We start from the raw sequence: 24538 nt of genomic DNA, 5'->3' as shown, positions 1-24538 counted from the left end.
TCTCCTATATTCTGACCCTAATCCAGACCTATTGAACACCATCTCTGGGGCGGTGTCCAAAAATCTCCATTTTTATCAGTCACTCCAACTGTTTCTTAAACTAAAGTCTGAGGTAGCTTCAAAAATTCCATTTTCATTCCGTTATACTAACTGATCCTTTTAAGATAGCTCATGTTCCTCACTATACTTTTGTTCTCAATTAAGGCTTCCTCCTCTTTTGTTTTATTTGCCCAAACAAAATTCATATGAAATACTGAGAAAGGACTTGGGCCATCTGTTCTTACTTGATAACTAGATAACAGCTTTGGGAAACTGCAATTACAGTATGAGAGACCGCTTATTAACCCTCTTATTTTTTTTTAACGTTAATTGCTTACCTCGCCCCTCCTAAAAGAGCATTTGGTATATAGTAATTTTAACATAACTTGAAATCACTATTATAAATTGCTTTTGATACATTGACAATGTTTTCCAAAATAATTAGTAACATCTTAGGGGTAGGGAGCTACATACTCAAGAATTATTTGACATTCCCAGTAACTACCAAAACAGTAATTATTTAAACAAATAAAACAAAGAGCTGGATACCGTAAGACTAATAGATAACAAATTTTAACATCTGTATATCACTGTGCAACTGTAAAGTCACTTTTATGATGACGCATGTTCATTGACTATCTATATAGTAGAAAACAATCTGTGTCAAGGATAACATGTGCTTTCTGTAAGGAACAATGGAATAGACACCCTTCAGCTGGCGCTGACGGCCCACTCGGGGTGGTTACTCACGCGCGATGTCTCAGGAGCTCAGACAGAACTTCCACAGGTCTGTAAACTGTTACCATGTCGAGACTCTCAAATAGGTCCACATCTCTCACAGCCAGCATCAGAGGGGTCAAGCCATGCTGGTTTGGGAAATTTATATCCAGAAACTCTTCAGATGCCTTTAAAAACATGAAGCTTAATTTCTGTCGTGTTTTTATTGTATGGCTATTTAGACTAATCTTTGCGTTTTCATGGCTTGGCCAATTTCTCACTTTAACTTCAATATATTCTTTCTCAATACCTACCCTGAGAGGGGGCTGATGAGGTGAAAAAACAAAAACCTGAGAGACAGACAGATCTCGCTTACCTAACCTTCCTGGTAGGGGGTATCAGGGACACCCTGTTAAAAGGTGCTAAAATCACACTGATGATATAAGGGACATTCAGTTAAATGATGAATAATTTTCATTTGGGACACATGCTAAAAAAATTATTTGTTGCTTATCTGAAATTCAAATTTAACTGGGTGTCCTGTACTTTTATTTGCAAAATTTAGCAACCCTGCTTGCCCATCTTCAGAGCCTCAGTGGTCAAGTTGGAATAATACCATCCTCCTTGCAGGGTTGCTTTGATGATTAGAGATGGAATGTGGAAAGCACTTAGCAGAGTGTCTGACACATGATAGGTGCACAGTAAACATTTGCTGAATGAATAAATGACTTACAATACTGCCTTATGAAATGGAGGTAGGTATATGGCTGTCATTTGATGCTTTAATGAAAGTACAATTTAATTTGGACAATTCAGAACTGAAAAGCCACTGGAAGGCCAAAACATCCAAAGTGTGCGTTTTACAGACCAAAGTAACTCATTAATTTCCATCTCTGTGTCACTTTATGCCACATCAGTAGAGTCAGCGTCTCTACCTCAGCTTCTCTAGGGACAAAACCGAGATAATGATATTACTTCAGCGGGGTGCTGTGGGAATTAATTAGTTAATTTTTTTTTTCAGTCTCTAAGAAGAAACCATCTCTGATATCAGTGTTTATTATTAGTTAGAACCAACATCAAATTTCTGAGCTGAAAATAGTCTTGTAATAGCACATGAATGCACTATCTGTGGATCAAACTTTGAACCCAGTTATAGGCACCAGTTTCTTAAAATGTGGTTGCTAGGCCGGGCGCGGTGGCTCACGCCTGTAATCCTAGCACTCTGGGAGGCCGAGGCGGGTGGATCGCTCGAGGTCAGGAGTTCAAGACCAGCCTGAGCAAGAGTGAGACCCTGTCTCTACTAAAAAATAGAAAGAAATTATATGGACAACTAAAATATATATATATACAAAAAAATTAGCCGGGCATGGTGGCTCATGCCTGTAGTCCCAGCTACTCGGGAGGCTGAGGCAGTAGGATCGCTTGAGCCCAGGAGTTTGAGGTTGCTGTGAGCTAGGCTGACGCCACGGCACTCACTCTAGCCCGGGCAACAGAGTGAGACTCTGTCTCAAAAAAAAAAAAAAAAAAAAAAAAACGTGGTTGCTAATCTTTAGGGATGCAATATGTGGTTACAAAAACAGGCATTGGATTACAACTACAACTATTGAAAATGCTATGAAAATAAAATTTATTATCTTTCAAAAATATTCTAAGCCTCAGTTCATGATGTGTGGCAACTTTAGGCTATCACTTAATACAACAAAAGAATTTAAAGTGTCCTTTGGTTTCATTCTATCTATCCTTGAACTGCCCGTGACTAGAATATCTTTCACTTTTTCTTTATCTGTTTGTGTCTTTACCATAAGGGATTAAAAGAAACCGTTTCCTAGCAGTGATTGATTTTCTTTCAGTTAGAAGGTCATGTGGTCTGACAGTATCTTTGAAGGTAAATGCCAAGAGTAGGCAATTGCCAGTCACCAGTAATTAACATCCTTGGTTATGTCCATGATTATGCAAGTTGCTCTGGGAAAAAAATATCTGTAGGTAGAAAATCTAAACAAGAGGATCAATATCCCAAGAAGACAGCATTTAAAACTGCTGTCCTTTAGTCACAACTCAATATTATGCAAGGCACAAGCTCCCTGATTCCCTTTTCAGGATAAAGATAATAACTGCAACTGGTCCAAAGGGATCTAAACAGCAATTGTACAAATGGCAATGATGTCAAGGGAACTCCTCTGAGCAACTTGACCGTAGTCCTCCGGGGGCTTCCTGGGAGCAAACATTTCCCAGGAGAGCTGCCTGACTTCGAGCACTCAGCTTCAAGAAAGTGGGAACAGGCGGCTGCTGTGTTCTTTTATTATCTTGTTTTCTACCCCAGCATCTTGTTTGATCCCATTTCTTTCTCATATTTCCTGACTCAAACTTTCTTGGATTGCATTTGATAAGAACTTGTTTTTCATTAAAAGGAGTCATATATAGTCTGTGCCCTTCTCACCACCCACCCAAAGGCAAAAGCAAACGTGAGTTTAACTAACCAGTAAATGTTGAAGTTGTTCTAGGTCACCTTGCCATGAACTTTGTAGAAGCTGCATTTGGGGATCCTGGATTCTGTTAATTGCCAAGAGTTGTCTTTGGATGTCACAGTTGGCTACATGGACTGCGGTTTGATGGCTGTAATTGCAGAGGGTGATGTCCACTCCCTTTTCCAGAAGAAATCCAACAACCTGCAACACAACACAATTCTTATTTTGTATTTTTGAGTACAAACAGTGTCTTCGGAGCTGGGTAGAAAACTGACTTAGATGTGGCTCTGAGTCATGACGTGGCAAAGGAGAATCGGAGGGGAATAAAAACGGAGGGTTGATTAGGACGTAGGTCACTGCTGCTTGCCTTTTTAGTTTGGGAAACAAAAATCTCCATGATGTGTATGATTTGGGACTAGAGATCTGTGAGTATTTTATGTAAAACCTACACAAAACATTCAAGGTTTGTAACCATCTATAATTTAGGATATAAAACCACCGGGAGTTAAGCACAGTAGAATATGCCGGTAGTCCCAGATACTCAGGAGGCTGAGAAAGGAGGATTGCTCGAGCCCAGGAGTTTGAGGCTGTCGTGCACTATAATCATGCCTGTGAATAGCCACGACACTCCAGCCAGGGCAACAGAGTGAGACTCTGCCTCTAACAAAAATTAATAATAATAATAATAATAAGGATTCAGGCTTATATATACTTGAATGTTGCAAGTATTCCTGCAAGTGTTTTTAGAGAGAAAGTAAACTCTATTCAAAATGGTGAAGGGATAAATTATCTAACAAATATGGATTGGGTGCCCAGTATGTATCAAGAAGTGTCCTTGCTGAAACTCCAACAATGAACAAGATTGGTAGCCAATGTTTAAGGCATTTACAGTCCACTGAAGAACAGAGAAACAGATTAAAAAGAAAAAAAGGCACTAGCAACACAGGGTGATAAATGGAATAAAAGAGGTGAATACAGGAGGCTGGGGGGAGGGGAGAGTCACTTAGAAAAAAATCTATTGAGCAGCCTTGGAGAGCCCAGGAAGATTTCTTGGAGAAAGTGATACCTAAACTGGGACCTGAGGGATCAGGCCCAGTTAAACCAGGCAAAGGCTGGGGAAAGATTGTTCTAAGCAAAGGACAGAGTGTGACTAAAACACTATGGACAAGAGGGTAAGTAACATTCAAAGCTCTGTGAGGAGTTAGGTATAGCTGGAGCTCAGGACAGGAAGAAGAGGAGAAGGAGACCTGAATGGAGAAGTCAGCAGTACCTAAGTCCTGAGAGGCCTTACAAAGCCCTACGAGGACTTAGGGCTGTGTCTGCAGGGCAGTGGGCAGTCAGTGAAAGATTTTAATCAGGGAAACAACATGATCAGATCAGTGTTTTAGAAAATCACTCTGACTGCTTAAATAGATTAATGCAGAATGGAAGAATGGAAGTGAGGAAACCAGTGAGGAGGACTGCGGCAGCCACGTGGAGGGATGATGGTGACTGAATGAGGGGAATGGAGTGGATGAGGAACATTTAGAAGGTAGAATTAACAGGACGTGGCCATTGGTTAGATGTGGGAGCTAATGGCCAGCCAGAAATCCAGGGTAATTCCAGGTTACTGTCTTCAGTCTACTTTCGTCTGTCTTCTTTACTGCCACTGCAGACCAGGCCACCGTGGTCCCTTGCCTGAACCAGTGGAACAGCCTTCTCACAGGTCTCTCCATCTCCAACTGCCTTTCCATGAAACCCACTAGAATGGCTCAAATCAAAAAAATTCAGATAACAGCAAGTGTTGGAAAGATATGAAGACCTTGGAAACCTCATACCATCATTTCTGCTGGTGGAAATATAAATGGTGCGGCCACTTTGACAAGTGGTCCGGCAGTTTCTCAAATGATGAAACATAGTTACCATATGACCCAGCAATTCCACTCCTAGGTCTGTGCTCAGGAGAAATGAAAACTTATACCCACACCAAAACTTGTACACAAATGTTTATAGAACCATTATTCACAGCAATCAAAATGTAAAAAAAAAACCAAATTTCCACCAATGGAGAACTGGATAAATAAAATGTTGTATACCCATGTAATGGAATATTATTTTTGACTACCATTTGGCTATAAAAATGAAGTACTGAAATATGCTACAACATGAATGAACCTTGAAAACATTACGCTGAGTGAAATAAGACAATCATGAAAGACCACACACTGTGGTTCCATTCATGCGGAATTCCAGAATAAGAAAAGCTATAGAGACAGAAAGTAGAGTAATGGCTGCTTAGGGCTGCAGTGGGTGTTGGCGAGAAAGGAGAGGGAGTGATAGCTAAAGGGTATTGGTTTTCTGCTTTTCTTCTTTTTTAGGGGATTGAATTCTTTTTTGAGGTGATAAAAATGTGATAAAATTGACTGTGGTGATGACAGTACATTCATGTGAATATTCTAAAAACCACCAAATTGTCCACTTTAAGTGGATGAATTATATGGAAAGTGAATTATATCTCAGTAAAGCTGTTTTTGAACATGGCTCTGCATGCCCTTATGGCCCTTGGTGATCTGGCTTGGATTTCCAGTCTCATCTTGTGTCACTCTTCATCCTCCCTCTGCAAAATCTAGTCCCCTTTCCATAGCTCAAACATGCCAGCTTTTTTCCTGACCAGGTGCCACATTGGAGGCACTGTCAACCTGTGCTTCCGACTGAGGCAGGTCTTACTCGGGAGGCCTAACAATTGTAAAAACCACTTTCTTTTCCCCAGAGGCTCCCCCAGGACTGTACTTCTTGTGTGGAAACCAGGTATTAACTTGCCTCCCTCCTGAAGACACAGCGACTTATGCCTTAGGGATGGTCACAAGAGATCTACAAATGTTGAAGAAAATACCATCAGTAGATGATGTGGCCCTCAGGTGACTGTGGAGCTCTTTCCAAAATGAAGCTACTATTGATTACTTGAGGGAGCTTCCCAGAGAAATAGCTAACTTGTCGTTTATGGGTAATTTTCTCTATGACAGGAACTATCCAATTATAAAAGTGCCGTAGGTTGGCCTCATCCTGCTACTTGGAGTCCTGTTGGTAACAGCTTTCACCGAATGTTGTATGAGACAAATTGAAAGACTTGGTCCCAGCCTCTGTTGGTCAGATGAATCAGAGTGGCCAACAGAGTGGTGATATTATGGGAAAATTCACTAGAAGCCAAGAAAGTGTAGGAATGAGGAATAGATGTCATTAGGAGACAAGTCTCCATGGGTCTCTCACATTTCTGCAAGTCTTAGGAGCAAAAGCACTGACTGTTTTTATTTCAGACTAACTTTTCAAGCTTGTTTGCACAGTGAACAACCTTGGAAGACAGAGATAGTGTCTCCCTCTGGAGCAAAGAGTAGTTTGCCTACTGCCCATTGTAAATGATTAGGGTTCCTAAGTTTAGGGCTCTTCTGCTGTAATACCACCCACTGCGTGTACAGTGGGCTTCTGGTTCTCCTCCTACCACCAGTGGGAATTGGGGCTCAGGGAACTGATGCAACACTGATACTATTCTAACACTATTGTTATGAGTATTAAACTGCCCTTTGTCTCTGATCCAGGAGTTATGTTTCTTCTGCTAAGAATACAAGTAATTCTGGCAGGCTAATTAGTTAGCTGCAAATAGGGTAAAATCTCAGCTCTTTCATAGTTCTTGACAGAGATCTACAAGTGAAGGGGCCTGGGAGGAAAAGAAGTGGTTGGAGGAGGACATGGGATCAGTGGAGGTGTTTGTTTATTTACGTGTTAGCAGAAGGTAGATATATAAGCACATTTAAATGCTGATGGAAAGGGGCATCATTGTTTGTAATAATGAAAATCTGGAAAGCACCCAGATGTCCATGAAGGTAGGAGAGACAAATAAGTTGCTGCATATGTTTTTATCCAGTGAAATACTAGATAGCACTAAAAATGAAAAAACCATAGCTATGTGTTTCGAAGTGGATGAATCTCAAATGCATGATAATGAGTAGAAGCAGCAGCGAGTTACACAGGAACATACACGGTGTGAGGTTTGGGGTGTTTTGTTTTGTTTTGTTTTGAGACAGGGTCTCTGTCACCAAGGCCAGAGTGCAGTGGCATGATCACAGCTCACTGCAGCCTCACACTCCTGGGCTCAAGCAATCCTCCTGCCTCAGCCTCCCGAGTAGCTGGAACTACAGGCATGTGCCACCACACCCTGCTAATTTTTCTATTTTTTGTAGAAATGGGGTCTTGCTCTTGCTCAGGCTGGTCTCGAACTCCTGAGCTCCAGTGATCCTCCCTTCTTAGCCTCCCAGAGTGCTAGAATCACAGGCAGTAGCCACCATGCCCGGCCTCCAAGCCCTTTTCTATTCTCCTGGATGCCTCCTCTTTACTGTCTTTCCCAGTTCCAAGTGTTGTATTGTTACCACTTTCACCTACATTCTTAAAAAGGATCTTTTAAGTTCCCACACACAATGATATAAAAGACAAATAAGACCCAGGTGCATTATTTATTCATTAGTTTATCCACCTAATAAATATTTATTAAGCACCTGGGTGGGTCAGGTACTCTGCTTGGAGCTGGGTACATGATTAGGACAAAGAGGACAAAACCTCCTGCCCTTTTAGGTCTTGTTATTCACTTATTTACTCCTAATTCCCTACTTCTCATGTTATGTATATTTGTTGGAGCAGAGAATAAATTTCTGGGAGTGGGGAATGGGGCTGGGAGTGGGGAATGGGGAAGGAAGGAAAACCTCGGGCTCCATTAGGTGGCCCCAGTAGACCACTGGCTCCTCAAGCGTGGCATCTGTGTTTGACTCACCTCTGTATCCACCGGGAAGTCTAGTTATTGCCTTGCATATAGCAAGAATGTTTGTGGACTGAGGGAATGAATAAAGATGGTGACTATCTAGATTATTTAGGGTATCCCTCACTGTACCCCACTTTGTGCCTTCAGACATTCTCTCATGGGGACGGATGATAATGCTATTCACAGATATCTCATTCTCAGTATCCTTAGCTTGGAAGACTTTTTATCTCTGGGCCCAGCACACAACATGTTACCTCTGTTAGATTTTCTTCTGCTGCAATAATAAGAGGTGTATTTCCCGTCCTTGGGTGCTGAAAGTCAAGGTTTCCCAGGATGGAATGGACTTCAGCAATGTGGTCACAGATGAGTTCCACATCACCTCTTGAAACTACTTCCAGGAAATCATGAATCAGTTTATTTTTATTCATCTTGCTAGTTCCATATAATTGCCTTGAAGAAAAAAAAGGAAGGATTTAATTATGTGAGATCCAGCAAAGCAGTGGGTGGTTCAATGTAACACATCCTGCCTTTACCGCCACCTGTTTCCTTTTTTATGTACAAAAATATTATAACAGTTTTAAAGACAATTTTGGAAAAAGGAGAAAATGCCACAATAGCACTATGCTTCGTTTTTTGCACACATTTTGAATTAGGAACAATGATAATTTTACCATTACCTTAGAAGCTCTGCTGTGGTACAGGAAAAAGGATGGATCAACAGCAGAATGGAAAGAGCACAGGCTTTCGAGCCCAGCAGAACCTGGATTTAAATCCCTTCTCCACAGATGTCCAACTATGTGACCTTGAACACATTGCTCATCTTCTCTGTGCTTCCTTATCTCTAAAATGAAAGTGACAGTCCCCTCTACAAAAGGTTGGTGAGGATCTGAAATGTTATCTACAGAGTGTTGGCACATTCTATAGGAGAAAATTCTTGTTGAATTTTATTTTCTTTAGTGTTGCTTATTAACTGCCTTATAATATCTTCCTTTGTGGAATGCCTATCTCCCCAGCAACACTGTAAACTCCTCAACAGCAGGGGAAGTCCATGCCCTACCCTTCGTATCCTCTATAATTCTAGCACAGAGTAAGTTATGGAGAAGCATGGTGGCACCTGTTTCTAGATTTTCCAGAAAAGTCCTAATTTTAATATCCCATCTTGGTTTCCCAAATCATTCAAGTAGCTCTTAAATTGCAATTTTGGGGATCACCAAACTACCCTCTCTCTACATGGAGCTTCTTGATGTTAGAAACAGCACAAAATCCTTTGTCAGACTCTATGTTCCAACCTCTGCTTCTGACACCATAGTCACTGTATGTAGCCACATGTGGTTCATTGAATGGGCAATTTACTTGCAATGTAAAAGCAAAAGAACAAGAGGCTCATTTCATAGTACATCACTGTGGAGGAAAGATAAGAAAAACAGGAAAAAGTCTGGAATTGGTCTTTAATATTCTAAACACACAAATGCCTTCAGAATTCCTGGACAAGATTATGTAGAGCCCTCATTCTCAAAAGAGAATATGTACTTCACCTTAGAAATAGTACTAATCCATGAATTCACCCACTCATTCAGAATTTATTAATACTATATGCCCTTTAGGGGCTTTCACGGACCTGTCCCAATAGAACATAACACAAAACAGTTAAGAAAAAAACACAAGAAAGAAAATGCATAATTAAGGGTCGACGCAAACAACAGGTAATGAATCTTGAGAAACGGATGGCAGTGTGAGCCAGAACACACCCTTGCAAGAAGCCATCCATGATATCTGGAGAATCAGGGTGCCGGAGCAAGAGCAGTTACATCAGTGGACAGGTCCTATACCCAGGGCCAAGGAGGAGAGTAGAACCAGACAGCAATTTACACCGAATTCCCCAACAGGTTGGGAAGCCCATGGAGAGTTTTCAACAGTGCCTTTTAGGGACATTGGTACTTGAGGAAGATTATTATGATGGAAAATAGAAAGGCAGAAACAAACATTTGAAAGCAAATGTTCACAGGATTTAGGACTGATTGGCTGTAGTACATGAGAGTCCAAGAGGTTGGAGCTGGGGAGTATCCGATGCTGGAGGAGGCAGGTGTTTCCTTTTATGGGACAACAATCCGTGAGGTCCACAACAGAGCCAGTGTACAAACAGGGCGTGTGGTCTCCTTGGCTTTCAAAGAAATGGTTGCCTTTGCTCAGTGCAGTTTCCTGAACTTGCTTGAGCATGAAAATTACCTCCTCCCTTGTTATAAACAAAGATTCAGGGTACAATATATATCATTTCAGTGTTGGATACACTAAAAGCCCTGACTTCACCACCATGCAATATATCCATGTAACAAAATTACACTTGTATCCCACACATTTATAAAAATAATAAAAAAAGATTCTATGGCTCCTTTAGTAGGTATGAGAGGAGGCTGGGGACTCTTTTTAATTTTTAACTTTTTAAATTGACTTAAAAATAGGCTTTATTCTTTAGAACAGTTTTAGATTCATAGCAAAATTGAACAGAAAGTACAGCATACCCCTTCCCCTACCCTCTACTGGTCTCCTCACTAACAACAGCCTGCAACAGAGTGGTACATTTGTTAACAATTGGTGAACCTATAAACACAGTATTACCACCGGAAGTTCATAGTTTACATTAGGGCTTACTCTTGGTGTTGTACATTCTATGTGTTTGGACAAATGTATAATGATGTCTGTCCATGTAGTCACCATTTTAGTATGTACAGAATAGTTTCACGGCCCTAAATATCCTCTGTGCTCTGCCTATTCATCCCTCCCTCCCCACTAACTCCTGGCAACTACTGATCTTTTTGTTGTCTCAAGGAGGCAGCCTTTTTAATTGAACACTCAGGTGATTTCTATCATCAATTTCTGGAAACACTGACCTAGTGATTGGAATTCCATCCACAATCTTTCTTGCAATCCAATGTCAATTATTTTCTAATTGACATTTATTTTACCACCTGTTATTTCTTTTGATTTAAACTTCCTAGGATAGATGTTAGTTATCCCTCCAAATTTCCAATACAGAATAATTTGCAGTTGACAATGCATTTCTCAAGTCTTTCCCTACCTTTGTTCAAAGTGAGGTTACATAATAAATATAATAATAGCAATAATATCCAACATGTATTGAATGGTTGCTATGTGCCATACACTGTTTGAAATGCTTTGCAGATGAAAGCAGCTGACTAGATGCAGGTGGTATGCGCCTCGTCCACACAGAGGAATCAGAATGGTAAGCAGATGCTCACATTTTGAAAGGATCATCTAGCAAAGAACACTGGGATTCAGCAGAGAAGTGATGGGAAGCACCATGAGTAAGTAATGAGAGGATTCAAGGCAGCTTGCCCAGCTGGGGACTGGCTGAGAGCCAGGAGAAGCTTCTGGATGCTGGGAAACAGTAGGAGAGAAACCCCAAGGCCTTCACACTCCTAAATGGGCTTTTACAACCTTGGCTACAGGAGAACCTCTCAACCCATGCAGGCCTTAGGCCTAACATAGGGAGCTGCCTAGAGATTGTACAGAGACGTTGTTTCAGAAAGGTGACCCACATGGACTCCCACAGGCATCCAAGCCTAGAGCAGCTTCAGCATCATTCTGAGAGCCTCGATACCAAGAAGCTACAGACACGGCTGCTGCTGCACTACTCTGTGGAGGGAGAACGGAGACCAGGTGCTTCCCTGCACCCCTGAGAAGGTCCCCGCTGCCCTGCTGTGGGCTGGGATTGACACTGAGAAGTGAGCAGACCACACCTCCCACAAGTTCTTGCCTATGCTGCTTGCCTGGGCAAGATGCCATTTTGAGAGTTTAACGCTGGGCTGCACCCAACCCTCTGGCTGAGTCTGGGCTAACGTGGCTACAGCCACCACCAGGCTGAGGAAAGACAAGGAAACTAGGCTTTTCTATGCGTACCCAGGACAATACTCACTGCCTTCAATGGGCTGCTATGAGACCAAGACATGAGTGGACTGCACTCCTCAAAGCTTCTTGCTCATGCTGGTTGCTGGAGAGGGGCCCCACTCTCTCTGGCTGCAGGCCACAGCCAGTGCCATTTTTAGAGTTTAAACGCAGGGCTACACCCTGTCTTCAGAAAGAGTTTGAGGCCATATGACTGCAGCCACCACCTGGCTGTGGAAAGATGGGGGAGACAAAACTCTCCTAAGCACCCTTCGGACAGTACCCACTGCCCTGCTCTGGGTGGCTGTGGGACTGGAGACCAGCCTGCCCAACCCATTGCAGCTACCAATAATACTAATATGGACTGCCTGAGTCCCAGCGGGTGGCTCCACCACTGCTACTGCCATCACACACATCATACCAGCTACCCAGGGGCCTAAGAACCTGCCCATACACCTGGCCCACCACTCCCACTACTAGCTTCTGAGCAAGCCACCTGGAGACCCAAAAATCGTCTTCCAAGACCCACTAACACGGGTGCCAGTGTAAGCTGCGCTGGGACCCAGAGCACTCTCAGGCCACTGCTGCAACCACCAGGGCCCAAAGACTGGCTCAGTTGATGTCCAAGTCCCCACCAAAACTTCACCACAGTCTCAACAAATAACCGTACCCTACACCACCAAGGAAATCACAGATACCACTGATCCTGTGTACTGCCAAAGAAATCATAAAGAGATCACATTATCACAGCACCAAAAACAAAGCCAAAGTGTCCTACTGAACCAACAACATATTTACATCTTTAGGAAAAAATCCTCTGCTACGAAAGCAATTTCAAAATATTGGTAGAAGTGACTGCTACATTAGATGCACAGGTATCAATGGAAGGACTCAGGAAGCATGAAAAAGCAAGGAAATATGACACCACCAAAGGAACAAAACAATTATCCAGGAACAAGTCTCAAACAAAAAGAACTCTTTGAAAAGCCACATAAATAATTCAAACTATTGCTTTTAAAGAAGCTCAATGAAATGCAAGAGAAATCTGAAAATCAATACAAAGAAGTCAGAAAATCAATTCAGGATATAAATGGCAAATTTACTAAGGAGATAGATAACTTTAAAAAAAAACCAAATAGAAACTCGAACTGAAAAATTCATTGAAAGAAATACAAAATATGAGGGCTATCTGGAAAGTATCAGACATGGATACAGTGGATACATAGATACAATGGCTGGATACTTTCTGGACAGCTCTTGTATATTCGAAAACTTCAATAATAGACTAGACTAAGCAGAAGAAAGAATCTCAGAACTTGAAGACAGATCTGTTGAAATAATCTAGTCAGAAAAAATAAGGAAAAAAATAAAAAAGAAGGAACAAATCTTTCATGATGTCTGGGACTACATAAAGAGACCAAACTTATGAACTGTTGGTATTCCTAAGGGGGAAGAGAGATTAAAAAGTTTAGAGAACCTATTTAAGAAAATAATCGATGAAAACTTCCCAAGTCCAGCAACCTCAGGCAAATACATTGCAACAAGGACTTCACCACAACATATTACATTCAGAATGTCTAAAGTCAAAGTGAAAGAAAGAACTGTAAAATTAGGAAGAGAAAAGCAAGGAGTCACCTATAAAGGAAACTCCATCAGACTAACAGCAGATTTCTCAGAAGACACCTTACAAGCCAAAAGAAAATGGGATGGCATTTTCGAAGGGCTGAAAGAAAAATACTATTAGCCAAAAATTTTATATCTTGACAGAATAAGTTTCATAAATAAGAAGAAATAAAGTCTTTCCCAGACTAGCAATTACTGAGGGAATTTGTCGTCTCTAAACCAGCCCCATAGGAAATGCTAAAAGGAGTCTTAAACAAAGAGGTCTTAAAATTCCTTAATGGGGAAACAAAAGATTGATATTCACCATTATGAAAATACATGAAAATATAAAACTCATAGGTCTTATAAAACAGTCACACAAAGGAGGGAGACAAAGGAATCAAATGGCAACATGACAGAATTTCATCAAACTACAAAGACAAACAGAGAAAAAGAAAGAACAATAAATTTATAAAACAACTAGAAAACAATTGACAATATGGCAGGAATAAAGCCTCACATTTCAATAGCTAACCTTGTATGTAAAAGAGTTAAATGCTCCATTTAAAAAGATATAGATTGGCAGAATAGATTTTTAATAAAAACACACTTCAATTATACGCTGCTTACAAGCAACTCACATACCCATAAAGACACATACAGACTAAAAGTAAACGCATGGAAAAACATATTCCATGCAAATGAAAACCAAAAATGAGCGGAAGTAGCCATACTTATGTCAGATAAAACAGATTTTAAATCAAACAAGGTAAAAAAATGTAATTATATAATGATAAAGGGATCAATTCAGCAAGAGGATATAACAATCCTAAATATATATGCACCCAACATCAGAGAGCCCAGATTCACAAAACAAATATTACTGCATCTACAGAAAGAGATAGACAGCAACACAATAATACCAGAGGACTTCAACTCCCCACTCACAGCACTAGACAGATCATCAAGACAGAAAATCAACAAAGAAATATTGGATTTAAATCGGACTTTAGACCAAGTGGACTTAATAGACAATTACAGAACATTCTACCCAACAACTACAGAATATACATTCTTTTCATCAACACATGGAACATTTTCCAGGATAGACCATATGTTAGGCCACAAAACAAGTCTTAACAAGTTGAAAAAATAGAAATCATATCAAGTATCTCCTCAGACCACAATGGAATAAAGCTAGAAATCAATACAAAGAGGAACTTCAGAAACTGAGGCCGGGCACAGTGGCTCATGCCTGTAATCCTAGCACTCTGGGAGGCCAAAGTGGGAGACTTGCTTGAGCTCAGGAGTGTGAGATCAGTCTGAGCATAAGCAAGACTCCGTCTCTACTAAAAATAGAAAAAATCAGCTGGGCATGGTGGCATGTGCCTGTAGTCCCAGCTACTTGGGAGGCTGAGGCAGGAGGATCGCTAGAGCCCAGTAGTTTGAGGTTGCTGTGAGCTAGACTGACACCACGACACTCTAACACAAGCGACAGAATGAGACTCTGTCTCAAAAAAAAAAGAAAGAAAGAAAGAAAGAAAAGAAACTATACATATACATGGAAATCAAACAACATGGTCCTGAGCAATCACAGAGTCAACAAAGAAATTAAGGTGGAAAGTAATTTTTTTAAATGAATGAAAATGAAAACACAACATACCAAAACCTGTGGGATACGGCAAAAGCAGTGCTAAGATGGAAGTTTATAGCATTAAATGCCTACATCAAAGAAGTAGAAAAATCACAAATTAACAACCTAACTAACATTGCATCTTAAGAATCTAGAAAAACAAGAATAAACCAAAGTTAGTAGACGAAAGAAATAACAGGCGTGCACAACCGGTTCCCCCAAACATGGAGTCTTACTTATAACCCAGGTCTTAACCTGGGTTGTTGGCTTTGCCCCTGCTTGCTGTGTACCTGCAAATCCCACCCTCTCAGCTTTCCCCTGCCCTTCACTCATGGAAGTCTTCAGGCAAATTTTTCACTTAGAAGGGATTGCACATCTTCTACAAAGACTCTGTGAGGTGTCATTGAAAGTATGGAGATAGTTGTGCTTTTACACAGCTTTTCAACATCCAGGTATGATTGGTAGGAGATTTGAGAAGATCTGACCTTGAGTTTCATTGAGTGATTGCCCTTAATTTCTTAGGCTTTGGCTTCAGTGACAAACTGAGGCCACATCATTATTCCATATTTGAGCAAGCCAGCATCGCAGAAGTGCTTCTGTGGCTTTTGGGCCTCCAAACCACACAGTCAACCTTTTCTCTCATGATTATGGAAATATTGTTGCTCAGGAACTGTTCTATAGGTATAAGCAGAGTTGATCTGGTTGGCTTACCATCAAGAGTCTCTGTCTGTTAAATGGAAGTATTTTTCCTGAGAATCACTGTCCTCTCCTTCTCTAAAAGCTACTCAAAGATGGAAGTATGCAGTCACCCATCAGTGGAAGTATGCAGTCACTGAGCAGGGATCTGCAACAATGATGGGAACTTAGTCATCGACAGTCTCTTACAATACATCAATCAGAGGAAGAAGTTTAGAAGACGCTGGGTGGGAGCTCTTGCCTCTGTAGCTATTTCCATTCATTTTATCTGTGGGCCAATGGATCCTGTAAATTCCTATCCAGAGTTTTTTGGAGCTGTGCAGAAAAACACTGCTGCAGTCCACAGTGTCAATTCTGGATGACCACATTAGCCACTATCCACAGCTAGAGAATCCCATAGGCTTCTTGAATGCATATGTGGGCTTCATTAACTTCTTCTGAGTTGGAAAGAGTAGCTTCCCTCTATTACCTCCCCTACTTCCTTATCGGTTGTATATTCCTCTTAGAAAGAAATACTCAAAAGAGGTTCTGGCTATCAAATGCTAGTGTCTCAAAAAAAGTCCACTTTACTCACATTGGTGAACAGTATATAGAAAAATCCAGCAGGATCTTCAACTGAGGGTTGACATAATAGTCCTTCTTTCATTCCTTTGACATGCAATCAAGTGTACGGACTTGACTTTGTGTTATTAGGAAATTTTCATGAGCACCAGTACTCATTGATGCAGAAAGGCAGACATTCTTTTGAATAAAAGGCTTTTTAACACTTCTTTTGACTTTTCTAAAATATTTAGAAGTGCTCATTTCTGGCCCAGCCCCAATTGGAATCCTACAGTAAAAAAGTGGTGGTGGTGGGGGGGCCTCCTTACCTCTCCTTGAATGGCTTTAAGGGCACATGTTTTTTTAAAGTTCTCTAAGCAACACAGCTTCAGATGAGAGTGAGTCTCCCTTGTCATAACTTTGGATTTAGTTTCATCAGCTGCCTCTAATTACAGACACTTGTTAAAATAGATATTGGTTTAAAAAATGCAGTATTCTAAGTATACTTTAAGACTATAATTTACCTACACATGTTGTATATATTTTATAGGACTCTTATTCTGTCAAAGTAGTGAAGCTTATTAAACATGCTTAATTTTTAAATTGAACTAAATTCAAACTATTTACAGAATTTCCTAAAATCACACGACATTAAGGACCAATAGCATCTGTGCCAGAGATTCATTGTTATTAGCTAGAAAGACCAATTCTAACAGCAAATAACAGTGTGACTCCTCATACCTCTGTGCTTAGAAGCATGTCTCTCCTGAGCTAAAGTGGAGGGGAGGGGATCATTGTATAGTCCAAGTCACCATGCTGAATTTACATTGTTTCCTCTTATGATGATTGCTTAACTTCCCATTGGCTCTCCCAGAGGGGCTTTCTCACATAGCTCAGCAATTCCTGTACTTTACAACAGGAAAATTCCAGAAAATTTAAGAACAAATTTTGAAAGACCTATGAGCATACGGTGCTGAGTACTTTTTTAAAACCACATTTCATTGTCTAAGTTAAATCAGGATTAAGTGATTATTTTAAATTCATTTTATTAGTATCTTCAAGTATAACAACTTTGAAACTGGAATAAGTGCTTATTTTCTATTAATAAAAATGAATTATGACAAAAATACAAATAACAAAGATCTGAGTAGAGCTAAAGGAAATTAATATTAAAAAAATACAAAGGATCAATGAAACAAAAAGGTGGCTCATCAAAAAGATAAACAAAATTGATAAGCCACTAGCTAAACTAAACAAGAAAAGAAGAGAGAAGATCCAAATAAACATAACTGGAAATGAAAAAGGAGACATTACAACTGATACTACAGAAATACAAAAGATCATCAGAGACTACTATGAACAACTATATGCTTATAACTAGAAAACCTAGAGGAAATGGATAAATTCCTGGAAACTGCAACCTCCCAAAATTGAACCAGGAAGAAATAGAACTCCTAAACAGACCAACAATGAATAATGCGATTGAATCAGTAAAAAATATTCTCCCAACACAAAAGCCCAGAACCAGATGGATTCACAGCTGAATCTACCAACATACAAAGAACTTATATCAATCCTCCTGAAACCATTACTAAAAATTGAGGAGGTGGGAATTTTCCTTAACTTCTTTTACAAGGCCAGTATCACCCTGATACCAAAACAAGACAAGGACACAACATAAAAAGACAAGGACCAATATGCTTGATGAACATAGACACAAAAATCCTCAACAAAATACTAGCAAATCGAATCCAACATTGCATCAGAAAGATAACACACCATGATCGAGTGGGTTTTATACTAGGGATGCAAATATACTTCAACATATGCAAATCAATAAATAGGATGCATCACATAAACAGAATTAAGGACAAAAAACCATATGATTATCTAGAAGCAGAAAAAGCATTTGATAAAATTCAGCATCCATTCATGATAAAAATCCTCAACAAACTAGGCATAGAAGGAACATACCTCAAAATAATAAAGGCCATATGCAACAAACCCACAGCCAAAATCATATTTAATGGGGAAAAATTGAAAGCATTCCCCCCAATAACTGGAATAAGACAAGGATGCCCACTTTCACCACTCTTATTCAACATAGTACTCGAAGTCCTTGCCAGAGCAATCAGGCAAGAGAAAAAAATAAAAGGCATCCAAATTGGAAAGGAAGAAGTCAAATTATCCCTGTGTGCTGATGACATGATCTTAATCTAGAAGACCCTAAAGACTCCACCAAAAAACTCTTAGATTTTATAAATGAATTCAGTAAGGTTTCAGGATACAAAATCAGTGTACAGAAATCAGTAGTGTTTCTAGACACCAATAACATTCTAGCCGAGAACCAAACTAAGAAGGTAATCCCATTTATAATAGCTACAAAAAATAAATAGATAAATAAAATACCTAGGAATGTATTTAACCAAGGAGGTGAAAGATCTCTACAAGGAAAAGTACAAAACACTGATGAAAGAAATTGTAGGTGACACAAACAAACAAATAGAAAAACATCCCATGCTCATGGATCAGAAGAATTAATGTCATTAAAATGACCATAGGGCCCAAAGCAATCTACAGGTTTAATGCAATCCCTATCAAAATACCAATGTCATTTTTCACAGAATTAGAAAAAACAATCCTAAAATTCATATGGAACCATAAAAGAGCCTGAATAGCCAAAGCAATTTTGAGCAGAAAGAACAAAGCTGGAGGCATCACATTGCCTGACTTCAAATTATACCACCAGGCTATAGTAACCAAAACAGCATGATACAGGTATAAAAATAGGTACTGAAATCAATGGAACAAAATAGAGAACCCAGAAATAAAGCCACATACTTATGGCCAACTGATCTTTGACAAAGTCAACAAGAATATACACTAGGGAAAGGACATCTTTTTTAATAAATTATCCTGGGGAAAATGGATTGCCGTTGCCATAAAACTGGAACCCACCTATCTCTCACCATATACAAAAATCAACTTAAGATGGATTAAAGACTTGAATGTAAGACCTGAAACTATAAAAATACTAGAAGAAAACCCAGGCAAAACTCTTCGGTACATCAGTCTAAACAAAGAATTCATGACTAAGACCTCAAAAGCACAGGCAACAAAAATAAAAATAGACAAATGGGACTTAAACTAAAAAGTTTCTCACAGCAAAAAGAAATAATCAACAGGGCAAACAGACAACCTGAAGAATGGGAGAAAATATTTGCAAACTATACATCCAACTATCTATCCAGAATTTACAAGGAACTCAAACAACTCAACAACAACAACAACAACAACAAACCCACAAATAACCCCATTAAAAAGTGGGGTAAGGACCCAAATAGACATACTTCAAAAGAAGACAAACATGGCCAGGCGTGGGGGCTCTCAACTGTAATCCTAGCACTCTGAGAGGCCAAGGTGGGAGGATCGCTTGAGGTCAGGAGTTCCAGACTGGCCTCAGCAAGAGCGAGACCCCATCTCTACTAAAATTAAAAAGAAATTAGCCAGACAACTAAAAATAGAAAAAATTAGCCAGGCATGGTGGTGCACACTGTAGTCCCAGCTACTCGGGAGGCTGAGGCAGAAGGATTGCTTGAGCCCAGGAATTTGAGTTGCTGTGAGCTAGGCTGACGATGCCACAACACTCTAGCCCAGGCAACAGAGCGAGACTCTGTCTCAAAAAAAAGACAAACAAATGGCAAAAAAGCATATGAAAAAATGTTCAACATCACTAATCATCAGAGAAATGCAAATTAAAACCACAATGTGATTATCATATTATACAAATCAGAATGGCTATTATTAAAAAGACAAAAAAATAACAAATGTTGGCAAGTAAGTGGAGAAAATGGAACACTCATACACTGTTGGTGGGAAGGTAAATTAGTGCAACCTCTATGGAAAACAGTATGGAGATTTCTCAAAGAACTAAAAATAGAATTACCATACAATCTAACAATCCCACTACTGGGCATCTACCAAAGGAAAAAGTCAATATATAAAAATGCTACCTGCACTCATGTGTTTATCACAGCACTAGTCACAATAGCAAAGATATGGAATCAACCTAAGTGTCCATCAATGGAGGATCAGATAAAGAAAATGTGGGGGTGGATGATGGGAGGTTGCTTGGTGGGTACAATGTACATTGCTTCAGTGATGCATGCACTGAAGGCCCTGACTTAACCACACTGCAATATATCAATGAAGCAAAATAGCACTTGTATCCCATAAACATATACAAATAAAATTTTTTAAAAATAAAATAAATGCTTTTTCAGGTGGTTTACTTAATTTCAAATAATACCATCAGAATAGTATTATTATCCCTATTTTACAGATTATGAAAATGAGGCACAGATATTGGCAACATGGGATCTCACGCTGGAGAGATAAGAGTGCTAGTGCCCGAAAAGACTTAATGGAGCTAGTATTTAAAAGGAGCATTTGTAGACTAGGCCTATTTTCATTTCCATGTTTGAACCTTAGGTATACAGGGGTGAGTTAATCACACTCCTCATTAGCTCCATTGGACCGTCTCAGGCTTTCCTCCTGTTTTATTTTATTTTTTCCCTTCAGCTCTGATCTACTCTGCCTCACAAGAACCTAATCTAATGTGCCTGAGACGTTTTCTCAGATATGTATATATCTTTATAAGGCATATGGTGCTGGTGTGTGTGTGTGTGTGTGTGTGTGTGTGCACACGCAGGTTTTTAATGCACACAAACCATATCTTAGTATAGAGTTTGTTACTTAGTTTTCAACTTAACACTTTGCTTTTAAGCTTTATCCTTGCAATTGTATATACCTCTGGTTGTTAGGCATCCACCGTATTTTATTATTCTCTTCTTTGGTGGCAGACAGCTAAGTTGCCTGCAACTTCCCGCTCCACAAACAACACCGTGATAAATATCCTTGTTTTGGCCTGTTATGCACTGTGCAAAAGTTTTTCTGGGGCGAATGGGTTGAGTGAATTAATTTCACTAAATACTGCCAGATTGCTGTATCAATTTACACTCCCACCAGCAGTGCCTGTTTTCTTTAAAGTCTTCTGAGAGAAACAGACATTTAGTTGATTCCTGTCACTTAATCATCATTATCCTAATCATTACCATTGAATAAGAAGCGTTCTTGGAACTTTACGAAGGGCAGAAGGAACAGAGGATGTACTCAAAATCAGGCCACAGAAAATTTTAATACCTCACATATCTGTCCCAGAAAATTGCTTTGTAACTTGGATTTATATACTTGTTTTTAAAAATGCAACAGTATTTGTAATATTATTGCAGGTAAAAGAAAAACTTTCAGAAACAAAAGATAATTAAAACTTGTCTTTCCATAAAGCTAAAAATTGGATATTCAAATAACTAGGCAAGAAATAGATATTTATATCACCAGCTTATTCATAAAGTAGAAATAAAAACTCAAACATATTTTTTCCAACGTTATTACCTAGCAATGTACACTATGGAGTTGTGGTTTAACTCTTTCATGTAAACTTTAAGGGAGGGTATTTCACAAGTAGTATCTACCACCTAAAATAAAAAATAAAAATTTAGATTTAACCAAACTGAAATCCCAAAGTCATCAAATCAAATCACTTCAATACGGGGCAATGTGGTCATTATTTGGTCATTCATTGTCTCAGACACTCAGGAGTGACTGGAGGAAGACCATGAAGATTGAATGAACATACAGAAGTATCCCTATATGTGGGTCATTCTTTTAATTAACATGGACAGACCCACATTGCTTTTTACTAGTGAGCTTCATTTTCTCTTCTGACCTTCAATCTATACATTTCTATTTTAAGTTTCTTCATAAGAAAACTTTTCTCAATTTTCCATTAGAATTGTTTTGATCAATGATTTTTAAGTTTCATTCCACAGGGATTTCTGATTGAAGCCCAGCCTTTTTTATTTTTAGTTTTAATTGTATCTATTTGTAATAAAGATTTAAAGCAATGGGAAATCACTTTAATATTGAGAAGACATGGCCAAGAATGCATGTATGAGTGGTTACAAGAAGATTTATACCCTGTAAAGTTTACATATATTTGAGTGATTAAACTAAAACTAAAGATTGTCCCTGAGTATAATCCAATGGAAGCAAATGTTTTATATGCTTTTCATTCTTTTCTTATCATTACTAATTTAGCCTATGGTCTAGAGGTGCTTGCATAAAGTATTAGAAGGGATTGTCACAATATTTGAAAAGTCAAAAATAGTTTTGTACAACAACTGTAAGGATATAATTATTTGAGATTAGGACACAGTTTCCTCTATCAGTTTACCTGATATTCCTCCTCTGGGACATCATTTGGGGAGAAAAAAAAAGTTGCAACATACGGTATTATCTAAAATGGGATGAAAAGTGGAGATTTGGCTTACCTGTGGTATGTTTTGCCAAGGGAGTTGGTACAGAGTTGAAGAAACACCAAGCCAAACAGCAGCCAACATCATCCTAACTCATGGTGGCACTGATTTCTGGGACAGCTGTCAACCCACGCTTGAACTAGGGATCCATTTAAAAGCAGCATAGATTTAGATTTTTTTCTTTGATTATTTTCCAGTTTTGCACAACCCAAATACTTTTTTGCTTTTTAAAAATAATTAAAGCTGGTTCTGCGTGTGTAAACCCTTCAGTTAGCTACAAAGAGACTGCTTAGTTTACAGGCTGTCACCCAGGCAACCATCCACTGTGTGTTTAGCTTGGAGAATTGAAAGCAGGACAATCTCATCCAGGAAGGAAAACAAGTGGTGTATATTCTTCCAAGTTGCTGTTTAAGTACTTAAAAGAGCTGGACCCCGGTGCACTGCCATGGTTGGCACAACTGCCATGATCACTTGAGCCACTGAGACTCTCCAGGAAAGCCATGTCCCTGTTAGGGGCTGGAAAGTCCCTCTCCAAGTCTGAATATAGGCACAGAGTGAGAATCCTATCAAGTACCCCTGACCAGGTTGTAGTTTTAGACTCATACCTGAGAAAGGACCAGTGGACAGAAATCCTTACATTAGAACACACTTCTTATCTAGACAGGCTTGTAGCATTTGGAAGCAAAAGCTTCAGTAAATGGACAGCGTTTTTGTTTGACTTTTATGTGGTAATAAAACCAGCTGAAAGAGACTCAAATCATGGACTAAAAACATACTCATGAGGAAGTAGACCCAGAGCATTTCAAAACATAATAAGGTCACCTGGCATTCGTGTGCTGCTAGATTTTTTCCTGCTACTTACTGAATGAGGTGAGGGTTTCTCTTCTAAAGTAGTTATATATTCTCAACTGAATGGGGTACAGATATTTTATCATAATAACAACAGCTGACATTTATCAAATGCTTACTAGGTTAGTGTTTTACACCATGGATGTCATTTAATCCTCACAACAACTCTGCAGAGTTGACACAATATACACCATCATTCTCACGTTAGAGGAGACGACATTGAGGCTTAGAAATTTTAAGCTAATAAATGCTGGAGCTAGGGTTTGAACCTACACACCATGACCGCAATGTTAAAATACCACTTTTACTATTCTAACACACACATACTCACACACACACTTCTCCAGTGAATGAAGACTTCAGGGCAAGACCCATTCAGAGATTGTTAGGTCTATGTACACTCTTTCATTGCCCAAGTCAGCTGGAAGCTTAACACTAATCTAAGCGTACACAGGCTGTTACTGTTTTGCTACCTACACCCTACCTGGTTTCTACTCCCAGCAAGAATAGTACTCTCTCCCACCTTTTATGCCAAGAGGAATTTATCAGTACTGTAGTTTCTGACTTTTAGGATTTCTGTAGGGTTACCCTAGGGTTCAGGCTGGTCTGCAATCCATGAATCTTTCAATTAGCTTCTCAAAAATATTTTCTCTTGTCTCTCATTTTGAGAAATAGCTGACATCATTCAAATCATGTTTTTTCAAGAAACTTAAATTTTCAGCAAAAGTGGAGGGATAGGCATGCAAAACACAGTCAATATTAGGTGATAAGACTACTACAGGGCTATGTAAAAAGCTCTGAGAGAGCATGGAAGGGGAGTATCTGACTTTCTGGGTGGGAGGTTGTGGATGTGTGTTTGTCCAGGCTGCCATAATAAAATAGCACAGGCTCGGGGCCTTGAACAATAGAAATTTACTTGCTCACAGTTCTG

At 39.4% G+C, this 24538-nt stretch overlaps 1 protein-coding gene and 1 pseudogene across 1 annotated transcript in view; one reads left to right on the top strand and one right to left on the bottom strand.

Annotated features, from left to right (window-relative positions):
* Window positions 1–23045, bottom strand: part of MAP3K19 (mitogen-activated protein kinase kinase kinase 19) — a 65330-nt gene extending 42285 nt beyond the window's left edge. The window contains exons 1-3 of the mRNA XM_069473271.1: window positions 22774–23045; window positions 8262–8457; window positions 3234–3422 (exon numbers count right to left, since the gene is read on the bottom strand). The gene's annotated coding sequence lies outside the window, so the exon portion shown is untranslated. The remainder of the gene's footprint in view (window positions 1–3233; window positions 3423–8261; window positions 8458–22773) is intronic.
* Window positions 15409–16282, top strand: LOC138386693 (mesoderm-specific transcript homolog protein-like; annotated as a pseudogene).
* Window positions 23046–24538: the final 1493 nt, after the last annotated feature.

This window comes from Eulemur rufifrons, chromosome 1 (assembly GCF_041146395.1).
Source record: "Eulemur rufifrons isolate Redbay chromosome 1, OSU_ERuf_1, whole genome shotgun sequence".
NCBI classification, from domain to species: Eukaryota; Metazoa; Chordata; class Mammalia; order Primates; family Lemuridae; genus Eulemur; species Eulemur rufifrons.
This window is presented reverse-complemented; position numbering and strand designations above follow the sequence as displayed.